Source organism: Anomaloglossus baeobatrachus, chromosome 5 (assembly GCF_048569485.1).
Source record: "Anomaloglossus baeobatrachus isolate aAnoBae1 chromosome 5, aAnoBae1.hap1, whole genome shotgun sequence".
In the NCBI taxonomy this organism is placed as follows: domain Eukaryota; kingdom Metazoa; phylum Chordata; class Amphibia; order Anura; family Aromobatidae; genus Anomaloglossus; species Anomaloglossus baeobatrachus.
Window position 1 is genome coordinate 286,525,886 of NC_134357.1, and position 10,000 is coordinate 286,535,885.

General features: G+C 41.2%; 18 non-coding genes across 18 annotated transcripts; all 18 read left to right on the top strand.

Moving 5' to 3' along the window:
- Positions 1-448: 448 nt before the first annotated feature.
- Positions 449-530, top strand: TRNAL-UAG (transfer RNA leucine (anticodon UAG)). Its single transcript has one exon. It is a non-coding gene; the product is annotated as a tRNA-Leu (tRNA).
- A 445-nt stretch (positions 531-975) lies between these two features.
- Positions 976-1,057, top strand: TRNAL-AAG (transfer RNA leucine (anticodon AAG)). Its single transcript has one exon. It is a non-coding gene; the product is annotated as a tRNA-Leu (tRNA).
- Positions 1,058-1,542: 485 nt separating this feature from the next.
- On the top strand, positions 1,543-1,624 carry TRNAL-UAG (transfer RNA leucine (anticodon UAG)). The gene has a single exon. It is a non-coding gene; the product is annotated as a tRNA-Leu (tRNA).
- A 445-nt stretch (positions 1,625-2,069) lies between these two features.
- TRNAL-AAG (transfer RNA leucine (anticodon AAG)) lies at positions 2,070-2,151 on the top strand. Its single transcript has one exon. It is a non-coding gene; the product is annotated as a tRNA-Leu (tRNA).
- Positions 2,152-2,636: 485 nt separating this feature from the next.
- Positions 2,637-2,718, top strand: TRNAL-UAG (transfer RNA leucine (anticodon UAG)). The gene has a single exon. It is a non-coding gene; the product is annotated as a tRNA-Leu (tRNA).
- A 445-nt stretch (positions 2,719-3,163) lies between these two features.
- Positions 3,164-3,245, top strand: TRNAL-AAG (transfer RNA leucine (anticodon AAG)). The gene has a single exon. It is a non-coding gene; the product is annotated as a tRNA-Leu (tRNA).
- A 485-nt stretch (positions 3,246-3,730) lies between these two features.
- TRNAL-UAG (transfer RNA leucine (anticodon UAG)) lies at positions 3,731-3,812 on the top strand. Its single transcript has one exon. It is a non-coding gene; the product is annotated as a tRNA-Leu (tRNA).
- Positions 3,813-4,257: 445 nt separating this feature from the next.
- On the top strand, positions 4,258-4,339 carry TRNAL-AAG (transfer RNA leucine (anticodon AAG)). The gene has a single exon. It is a non-coding gene; the product is annotated as a tRNA-Leu (tRNA).
- Positions 4,340-4,824: 485 nt separating this feature from the next.
- On the top strand, positions 4,825-4,906 carry TRNAL-UAG (transfer RNA leucine (anticodon UAG)). Its single transcript has one exon. It is a non-coding gene; the product is annotated as a tRNA-Leu (tRNA).
- A 445-nt stretch (positions 4,907-5,351) lies between these two features.
- On the top strand, positions 5,352-5,433 carry TRNAL-AAG (transfer RNA leucine (anticodon AAG)). Its single transcript has one exon. It is a non-coding gene; the product is annotated as a tRNA-Leu (tRNA).
- A 485-nt stretch (positions 5,434-5,918) lies between these two features.
- TRNAL-UAG (transfer RNA leucine (anticodon UAG)) lies at positions 5,919-6,000 on the top strand. Its single transcript has one exon. It is a non-coding gene; the product is annotated as a tRNA-Leu (tRNA).
- A 445-nt stretch (positions 6,001-6,445) lies between these two features.
- TRNAL-AAG (transfer RNA leucine (anticodon AAG)) lies at positions 6,446-6,527 on the top strand. Its single transcript has one exon. It is a non-coding gene; the product is annotated as a tRNA-Leu (tRNA).
- Positions 6,528-7,012: 485 nt separating this feature from the next.
- TRNAL-UAG (transfer RNA leucine (anticodon UAG)) lies at positions 7,013-7,094 on the top strand. Its single transcript has one exon. It is a non-coding gene; the product is annotated as a tRNA-Leu (tRNA).
- A 445-nt stretch (positions 7,095-7,539) lies between these two features.
- Positions 7,540-7,621, top strand: TRNAL-AAG (transfer RNA leucine (anticodon AAG)). Its single transcript has one exon. It is a non-coding gene; the product is annotated as a tRNA-Leu (tRNA).
- Positions 7,622-8,106: 485 nt separating this feature from the next.
- TRNAL-UAG (transfer RNA leucine (anticodon UAG)) lies at positions 8,107-8,188 on the top strand. The gene has a single exon. It is a non-coding gene; the product is annotated as a tRNA-Leu (tRNA).
- A 445-nt stretch (positions 8,189-8,633) lies between these two features.
- TRNAL-AAG (transfer RNA leucine (anticodon AAG)) lies at positions 8,634-8,715 on the top strand. The gene has a single exon. It is a non-coding gene; the product is annotated as a tRNA-Leu (tRNA).
- Positions 8,716-9,200: 485 nt separating this feature from the next.
- On the top strand, positions 9,201-9,282 carry TRNAL-UAG (transfer RNA leucine (anticodon UAG)). The gene has a single exon. It is a non-coding gene; the product is annotated as a tRNA-Leu (tRNA).
- A 445-nt stretch (positions 9,283-9,727) lies between these two features.
- TRNAL-AAG (transfer RNA leucine (anticodon AAG)) lies at positions 9,728-9,809 on the top strand. Its single transcript has one exon. It is a non-coding gene; the product is annotated as a tRNA-Leu (tRNA).
- Positions 9,810-10,000: the final 191 nt, after the last annotated feature.

Here is a 10,000-nt window from a genome sequence, read left to right on the forward strand (position 1 = left end):
AATAGTAGATTGGGTTGTGCAAAGAACAATCTTGTGATGATGATCAAATTAGGTAAATCAGTGAGTTTTCAGAAATACCTGAACAGTTTTGCTATTTAATGGAGCAAGCATTTGCAGTGTCATGGTCGTGGAGTCTAGATGTGCTGGATTAAGGCTGCAGTCTCTTTGGGTGTGTGGGCTTGAATCCCTCTGCTGCCACCTCCACTACCTCTGAGGTTTTCAAATTCTTATCTCATGTAGCTTAATGATTTGCTTACTTTTAAATGAGCTTATCCTTTAATCTTTTCATATGATACTTGTACATTTTGATGTTTAGGAAAAGACAATTCTCAGAATTATTGCTTTGTCCTGTTGGAGAGAGATATGCCCGTTAGCACACATACACTACTTTAAAATAAAATCAGCTATACTTCCCTTACTCCAAGGACATTTTATCGCTTTTCACCCAGGTAGCATGGCCGAGCGGTCTAAGGCGCTGGATTTAGGCTCCAGTCTCTTTGGAGGCGTGGGTTCAAATCCCACTGCTGCCAGCTTTTAGTGTTGGGCAAAGAACAATCTTGTGACGATTAGCAAATTAGGTAAATCAGTGAGTTTTCAGAAATACCTTGACTGTGTCAGTATGGAATCGAGGAAGCATTTGCAGCAACATGGTTCGTGGGGTCTAGATGTGCTGGTTTAAGGTTGCAGTCTCTTTGGGTGTGTGGGTTTGGATCCCGCTGGTGCCACTCTTACTACCTCGGAGGTTTTCAAATTCTTATCTCATGTAGCGTAATGATTTGCTTACTTTTTACTGAGCTTATCCTTTAATCTTTTCATATGATACTTGTATATTTTGATGTTTAGGAAAAGACAATTCTCAGAATTATTGCTTTGTCTTTTTGGAGAGTGATATGCCCATTACCACACATACACTACTTTAAAATGAAATCAGCTATACTTGCCTTACTCCAAGGAAGTTGACACGGCTGTCATCCAGGTAGCATGGCCGAGCGGTCTAAGGCGCTGGATTAAGGCTCCAGTCTCTTTGGAGGCGTGGGTTCAAATCCCACTGCTGCCAGCTTTTGCAGTCAGGAAGTTCATGAAAAGTCGAATTTAATAGTAGATTGGGTTGTGCAAAGAACAATCTTGTGATGATGATCAAATTAGGTAAATCAGTGAGTTTTCAGAAATACCTGAACAGTTTTGCTATTTAATGGAGCAAGCATTTGCAGTGTCATGGTCGTGGAGTCTAGATGTGCTGGATTAAGGCTGCAGTCTCTTTGGGTGTGTGGGCTTGAATCCCTCTGCTGCCACCTCCACTACCTCTGAGGTTTTCAAATTCTTATCTCATGTAGCTTAATGATTTGCTTACTTTTAAATGAGCTTATCCTTTAATCTTTTCATATGATACTTGTACATTTTGATGTTTAGGAAAAGACAATTCTCAGAATTATTGCTTTGTCCTGTTGGAGAGAGATATGCCCGTTAGCACACATACACTACTTTAAAATAAAATCAGCTATACTTCCCTTACTCCAAGGACATTTTATCGCTTTTCACCCAGGTAGCATGGCCGAGCGGTCTAAGGCGCTGGATTTAGGCTCCAGTCTCTTTGGAGGCGTGGGTTCAAATCCCACTGCTGCCAGCTTTTAGTGTTGGGCAAAGAACAATCTTGTGACGATTAGCAAATTAGGTAAATCAGTGAGTTTTCAGAAATACCTTGACTGTGTCAGTATGGAATCGAGGAAGCATTTGCAGCAACATGGTTCGTGGGGTCTAGATGTGCTGGTTTAAGGTTGCAGTCTCTTTGGGTGTGTGGGTTTGAATCCCGCTGGTGCCACTCTTACTACCTCGGAGGTTTTCAAATTCTTATCTCATGTAGCGTAATGATTTGCTTACTTTTTACTGAGCTTATCCTTTAATCTTTTCATATGATACTTGTATATTTTGATGTTTAGGAAAAGACAATTCTCAGAATTATTGCTTTGTCTTTTTGGAGAGTGATATGCCCATTACCACACATACACTACTTTAAAATGAAATCAGCTATACTTGCCTTACTCCAAGGAAGTTGACACGGCTGTCATCCAGGTAGCATGGCCGAGCGGTCTAAGGCGCTGGATTAAGGCTCCAGTCTCTTTGGAGGCGTGGGTTCAAATCCCACTGCTGCCAGCTTTTGCAGTCAGGAAGTTCATGAAAAGTCGAATTTAATAGTAGATTGGGTTGTGCAAAGAACAATCTTGTGATGATGATCAAATTAGGTAAATCAGTGAGTTTTCAGAAATACCTGAACAGTTTTGCTATTTAATGGAGCAAGCATTTGCAGTGTCATGGTCGTGGAGTCTAGATGTGCTGGATTAAGGCTGCAGTCTCTTTGGGTGTGTGGGCTTGAATCCCTCTGCTGCCACCTCCACTACCTCTGAGGTTTTCAAATTCTTATCTCATGTAGCTTAATGATTTGCTTACTTTTAAATGAGCTTATCCTTTAATCTTTTCATATGATACTTGTACATTTTGATGTTTAGGAAAAGACAATTCTCAGAATTATTGCTTTGTCCTGTTGGAGAGAGATATGCCCGTTAGCACACATACACTACTTTAAAATAAAATCAGCTATACTTCCCTTACTCCAAGGACATTTTATCGCTTTTCACCCAGGTAGCATGGCCGAGCGGTCTAAGGCGCTGGATTTAGGCTCCAGTCTCTTTGGAGGCGTGGGTTCAAATCCCACTGCTGCCAGCTTTTAGTGTTGGGCAAAGAACAATCTTGTGACGATTAGCAAATTAGGTAAATCAGTGAGTTTTCAGAAATACCTTGACTGTGTCAGTATGGAATCGAGGAAGCATTTGCAGCAACATGGTTCGTGGGGTCTAGATGTGCTGGTTTAAGGTTGCAGTCTCTTTGGGTGTGTGGGTTTGAATCCCGCTGGTGCCACTCTTACTACCTCGGAGGTTTTCAAATTCTTATCTCATGTAGCGTAATGATTTGCTTACTTTTTACTGAGCTTATCCTTTAATCTTTTCATATGATACTTGTATATTTTGATGTTTAGGAAAAGACAATTCTCAGAATTATTGCTTTGTCTTTTTGGAGAGTGATATGCCCATTACCACACATACACTACTTTAAAATGAAATCAGCTATACTTGCCTTACTCCAAGGAAGTTGACACGGCTGTCATCCAGGTAGCATGGCCGAGCGGTCTAAGGCGCTGGATTAAGGCTCCAGTCTCTTTGGAGGCGTGGGTTCAAATCCCACTGCTGCCAGCTTTTGCAGTCAGGAAGTTCATGAAAAGTCGAATTTAATAGTAGATTGGGTTGTGCAAAGAACAATCTTGTGATGATGATCAAATTAGGTAAATCAGTGAGTTTTCAGAAATACCTGAACAGTTTTGCTATTTAATGGAGCAAGCATTTGCAGTGTCATGGTCGTGGAGTCTAGATGTGCTGGATTAAGGCTGCAGTCTCTTTGGGTGTGTGGGCTTGAATCCCTCTGCTGCCACCTCCACTACCTCTGAGGTTTTCAAATTCTTATCTCATGTAGCTTAATGATTTGCTTACTTTTAAATGAGCTTATCCTTTAATCTTTTCATATGATACTTGTACATTTTGATGTTTAGGAAAAGACAATTCTCAGAATTATTGCTTTGTCCTGTTGGAGAGAGATATGCCCGTTAGCACACATACACTACTTTAAAATAAAATCAGCTATACTTCCCTTACTCCAAGGACATTTTATCGCTTTTCACCCAGGTAGCATGGCCGAGCGGTCTAAGGCGCTGGATTTAGGCTCCAGTCTCTTTGGAGGCGTGGGTTCAAATCCCACTGCTGCCAGCTTTTAGTGTTGGGCAAAGAACAATCTTGTGACGATTAGCAAATTAGGTAAATCAGTGAGTTTTCAGAAATACCTTGACTGTGTCAGTATGGAATCGAGGAAGCATTTGCAGCAACATGGTTCGTGGGGTCTAGATGTGCTGGTTTAAGGTTGCAGTCTCTTTGGGTGTGTGGGTTTGAATCCCGCTGGTGCCACTCTTACTACCTCGGAGGTTTTCAAATTCTTATCTCATGTAGCGTAATGATTTGCTTACTTTTTACTGAGCTTATCCTTTAATCTTTTCATATGATACTTGTATATTTTGATGTTTAGGAAAAGACAATTCTCAGAATTATTGCTTTGTCTTTTTGGAGAGTGATATGCCCATTACCACACATACACTACTTTAAAATGAAATCAGCTATACTTGCCTTACTCCAAGGAAGTTGACACGGCTGTCATCCAGGTAGCATGGCCGAGCGGTCTAAGGCGCTGGATTAAGGCTCCAGTCTCTTTGGAGGCGTGGGTTCAAATCCCACTGCTGCCAGCTTTTGCAGTCAGGAAGTTCATGAAAAGTCGAATTTAATAGTAGATTGGGTTGTGCAAAGAACAATCTTGTGATGATGATCAAATTAGGTAAATCAGTGAGTTTTCAGAAATACCTGAACAGTTTTGCTATTTAATGGAGCAAGCATTTGCAGTGTCATGGTCGTGGAGTCTAGATGTGCTGGATTAAGGCTGCAGTCTCTTTGGGTGTGTGGGCTTGAATCCCTCTGCTGCCACCTCCACTACCTCTGAGGTTTTCAAATTCTTATCTCATGTAGCTTAATGATTTGCTTACTTTTAAATGAGCTTATCCTTTAATCTTTTCATATGATACTTGTACATTTTGATGTTTAGGAAAAGACAATTCTCAGAATTATTGCTTTGTCCTGTTGGAGAGAGATATGCCCGTTAGCACACATACACTACTTTAAAATAAAATCAGCTATACTTCCCTTACTCCAAGGACATTTTATCGCTTTTCACCCAGGTAGCATGGCCGAGCGGTCTAAGGCGCTGGATTTAGGCTCCAGTCTCTTTGGAGGCGTGGGTTCAAATCCCACTGCTGCCAGCTTTTAGTGTTGGGCAAAGAACAATCTTGTGACGATTAGCAAATTAGGTAAATCAGTGAGTTTTCAGAAATACCTTGACTGTGTCAGTATGGAATCGAGGAAGCATTTGCAGCAACATGGTTCGTGGGGTCTAGATGTGCTGGTTTAAGGTTGCAGTCTCTTTGGGTGTGTGGGTTTGAATCCCGCTGGTGCCACTCTTACTACCTCGGAGGTTTTCAAATTCTTATCTCATGTAGCGTAATGATTTGCTTACTTTTTACTGAGCTTATCCTTTAATCTTTTCATATGATACTTGTATATTTTGATGTTTAGGAAAAGACAATTCTCAGAATTATTGCTTTGTCTTTTTGGAGAGTGATATGCCCATTACCACACATACACTACTTTAAAATGAAATCAGCTATACTTGCCTTACTCCAAGGAAGTTGACACGGCTGTCATCCAGGTAGCATGGCCGAGCGGTCTAAGGCGCTGGATTAAGGCTCCAGTCTCTTTGGAGGCGTGGGTTCAAATCCCACTGCTGCCAGCTTTTGCAGTCAGGAAGTTCATGAAAAGTCGAATTTAATAGTAGATTGGGTTGTGCAAAGAACAATCTTGTGATGATGATCAAATTAGGTAAATCAGTGAGTTTTCAGAAATACCTGAACAGTTTTGCTATTTAATGGAGCAAGCATTTGCAGTGTCATGGTCGTGGAGTCTAGATGTGCTGGATTAAGGCTGCAGTCTCTTTGGGTGTGTGGGCTTGAATCCCTCTGCTGCCACCTCCACTACCTCTGAGGTTTTCAAATTCTTATCTCATGTAGCTTAATGATTTGCTTACTTTTAAATGAGCTTATCCTTTAATCTTTTCATATGATACTTGTACATTTTGATGTTTAGGAAAAGACAATTCTCAGAATTATTGCTTTGTCCTGTTGGAGAGAGATATGCCCGTTAGCACACATACACTACTTTAAAATAAAATCAGCTATACTTCCCTTACTCCAAGGACATTTTATCGCTTTTCACCCAGGTAGCATGGCCGAGCGGTCTAAGGCGCTGGATTTAGGCTCCAGTCTCTTTGGAGGCGTGGGTTCAAATCCCACTGCTGCCAGCTTTTAGTGTTGGGCAAAGAACAATCTTGTGACGATTAGCAAATTAGGTAAATCAGTGAGTTTTCAGAAATACCTTGACTGTGTCAGTATGGAATCGAGGAAGCATTTGCAGCAACATGGTTCGTGGGGTCTAGATGTGCTGGTTTAAGGTTGCAGTCTCTTTGGGTGTGTGGGTTTGAATCCCGCTGGTGCCACTCTTACTACCTCGGAGGTTTTCAAATTCTTATCTCATGTAGCGTAATGATTTGCTTACTTTTTACTGAGCTTATCCTTTAATCTTTTCATATGATACTTGTATATTTTGATGTTTAGGAAAAGACAATTCTCAGAATTATTGCTTTGTCTTTTTGGAGAGTGATATGCCCATTACCACACATACACTACTTTAAAATGAAATCAGCTATACTTGCCTTACTCCAAGGAAGTTGACACGGCTGTCATCCAGGTAGCATGGCCGAGCGGTCTAAGGCGCTGGATTAAGGCTCCAGTCTCTTTGGAGGCGTGGGTTCAAATCCCACTGCTGCCAGCTTTTGCAGTCAGGAAGTTCATGAAAAGTCGAATTTAATAGTAGATTGGGTTGTGCAAAGAACAATCTTGTGATGATGATCAAATTAGGTAAATCAGTGAGTTTTCAGAAATACCTGAACAGTTTTGCTATTTAATGGAGCAAGCATTTGCAGTGTCATGGTCGTGGAGTCTAGATGTGCTGGATTAAGGCTGCAGTCTCTTTGGGTGTGTGGGCTTGAATCCCTCTGCTGCCACCTCCACTACCTCTGAGGTTTTCAAATTCTTATCTCATGTAGCTTAATGATTTGCTTACTTTTAAATGAGCTTATCCTTTAATCTTTTCATATGATACTTGTACATTTTGATGTTTAGGAAAAGACAATTCTCAGAATTATTGCTTTGTCCTGTTGGAGAGAGATATGCCCGTTAGCACACATACACTACTTTAAAATAAAATCAGCTATACTTCCCTTACTCCAAGGACATTTTATCGCTTTTCACCCAGGTAGCATGGCCGAGCGGTCTAAGGCGCTGGATTTAGGCTCCAGTCTCTTTGGAGGCGTGGGTTCAAATCCCACTGCTGCCAGCTTTTAGTGTTGGGCAAAGAACAATCTTGTGACGATTAGCAAATTAGGTAAATCAGTGAGTTTTCAGAAATACCTTGACTGTGTCAGTATGGAATCGAGGAAGCATTTGCAGCAACATGGTTCGTGGGGTCTAGATGTGCTGGTTTAAGGTTGCAGTCTCTTTGGGTGTGTGGGTTTGAATCCCGCTGGTGCCACTCTTACTACCTCGGAGGTTTTCAAATTCTTATCTCATGTAGCGTAATGATTTGCTTACTTTTTACTGAGCTTATCCTTTAATCTTTTCATATGATACTTGTATATTTTGATGTTTAGGAAAAGACAATTCTCAGAATTATTGCTTTGTCTTTTTGGAGAGTGATATGCCCATTACCACACATACACTACTTTAAAATGAAATCAGCTATACTTGCCTTACTCCAAGGAAGTTGACACGGCTGTCATCCAGGTAGCATGGCCGAGCGGTCTAAGGCGCTGGATTAAGGCTCCAGTCTCTTTGGAGGCGTGGGTTCAAATCCCACTGCTGCCAGCTTTTGCAGTCAGGAAGTTCATGAAAAGTCGAATTTAATAGTAGATTGGGTTGTGCAAAGAACAATCTTGTGATGATGATCAAATTAGGTAAATCAGTGAGTTTTCAGAAATACCTGAACAGTTTTGCTATTTAATGGAGCAAGCATTTGCAGTGTCATGGTCGTGGAGTCTAGATGTGCTGGATTAAGGCTGCAGTCTCTTTGGGTGTGTGGGCTTGAATCCCTCTGCTGCCACCTCCACTACCTCTGAGGTTTTCAAATTCTTATCTCATGTAGCTTAATGATTTGCTTACTTTTAAATGAGCTTATCCTTTAATCTTTTCATATGATACTTGTACATTTTGATGTTTAGGAAAAGACAATTCTCAGAATTATTGCTTTGTCCTGTTGGAGAGAGATATGCCCGTTAGCACACATACACTACTTTAAAATAAAATCAGCTATACTTCCCTTACTCCAAGGACATTTTATCGCTTTTCACCCAGGTAGCATGGCCGAGCGGTCTAAGGCGCTGGATTTAGGCTCCAGTCTCTTTGGAGGCGTGGGTTCAAATCCCACTGCTGCCAGCTTTTAGTGTTGGGCAAAGAACAATCTTGTGACGATTAGCAAATTAGGTAAATCAGTGAGTTTTCAGAAATACCTTGACTGTGTCAGTATGGAATCGAGGAAGCATTTGCAGCAACATGGTTCGTGGGGTCTAGATGTGCTGGTTTAAGGTTGCAGTCTCTTTGGGTGTGTGGGTTTGAATCCCGCTGGTGCCACTCTTACTACCTCGGAGGTTTTCAAATTCTTATCTCATGTAGCGTAATGATTTGCTTACTTTTTACTGAGCTTATCCTTTAATCTTTTCATATGATACTTGTATATTTTGATGTTTAGGAAAAGACAATTCTCAGAATTATTGCTTTGTCTTTTTGGAGAGTGATATGCCCATTACCACACATACACTACTTTAAAATGAAATCAGCTATACTTGCCTTACTCCAAGGAAGTTGAGACGGCTGTCATCCAGGTAGCATGGCCGAGCGGTCTAAGGCGCTGGATTAAGGCTCCAGTCTCTTTGGAGGCGTGGGTTCAAATCCCACTGCTGCCAGCTTTTGCAGTCAGGAAGTTCATGAAAAGTCGAATTTAATAGTAGATTGGGTTGTGCAAAGAACAATCTTGTGATGATGATCAAATTAGGTAAATCAGTGAGTTTTCAGAAATACCTGAACAGTTTTGCTATTTAATGGAGCAAGCATTTGCAGTGTCATGGTCGTGGAGTCTAGATGTGCTGGATTAAGGCTGCAGTCTCTTTGGGTGTGTGGGCTTGAATCCCTCTGCTGCCACCTCCACTACCTCTGAGGTTTTCAAATTCTTATCTCATGTAGCTTAATGATTTGCTTACTTTTAAATGAGCTTATCCTTTAATCTTTTCATATGATACTTGTACATTTTGATGTTTAGGAAAAGACAATTCTCAGAATTATTGCTTTGTCCTGTTGGAGAGAGATATGCCCGTTAGCACACATACACTACTTTAAAATAAAATCAGCTATACTTCCCTTACTCCAAGGACATTTTATCGCTTTTCACCCAGGTAGCATGGCCGAGCGGTCTAAGGCGCTGGATTTAGGCTCCAGTCTCTTTGGAGGCGTGGGTTCAAATCCCACTGCTGCCAGCTTTTAGTGTTGGGCAAAGAACAATCTTGTGACGATTAGCAAATTAGGTAAATCAGTGAGTTTTCAGAAATACCTTGACTGTGTCAGTATGGAATCGAGGAAGCATTTGCAGCAACATGGTTCGTGGGGTCTAGATGTGCTGGTTTAAGGTTGCAGTCTCTTTGGGTGTGTGGGTTTGAATCCCGCTGGTGCCACTCTTACTACCTCGGAGGTTTTCAAATTCTTATCTCATGTAGCGTAATGATTTGCTTACTTTTTACTGAGCTTATCCTTTAATCTTTTCATATGATACTTGTATATTTTGATGTTTAGGAAAAGACAATTCTCAGAATTATTGCTTTGTCTTTTTGGAGAGTGATATGCCCATTACCACACATACACTACTTTAAAATGAAATCAGCTATACTTGCCTTACTCCAAGGAAGTTGACACGGCTGTCATCCAGGTAGCATGGCCGAGCGGTCTAAGGCGCTGGATTAAGGCTCCAGTCTCTTTGGAGGCGTGGGTTCAAATCCCACTGCTGCCAGCTTTTGCAGTCAGGAAGTTCATGAAAAGTCGAATTTAATAGTAGATTGGGTTGTGCAAAGAACAATCTTGTGATGATGATCAAATTAGGTAAATCAGTGAGTTTTCAGAAATACCTGAACAGTTTTGCTATTTAATGGAGCAAGCATTTGCAGTGTCATGGTCGTGGAGTCTAGATGTGCTGGATTAAGG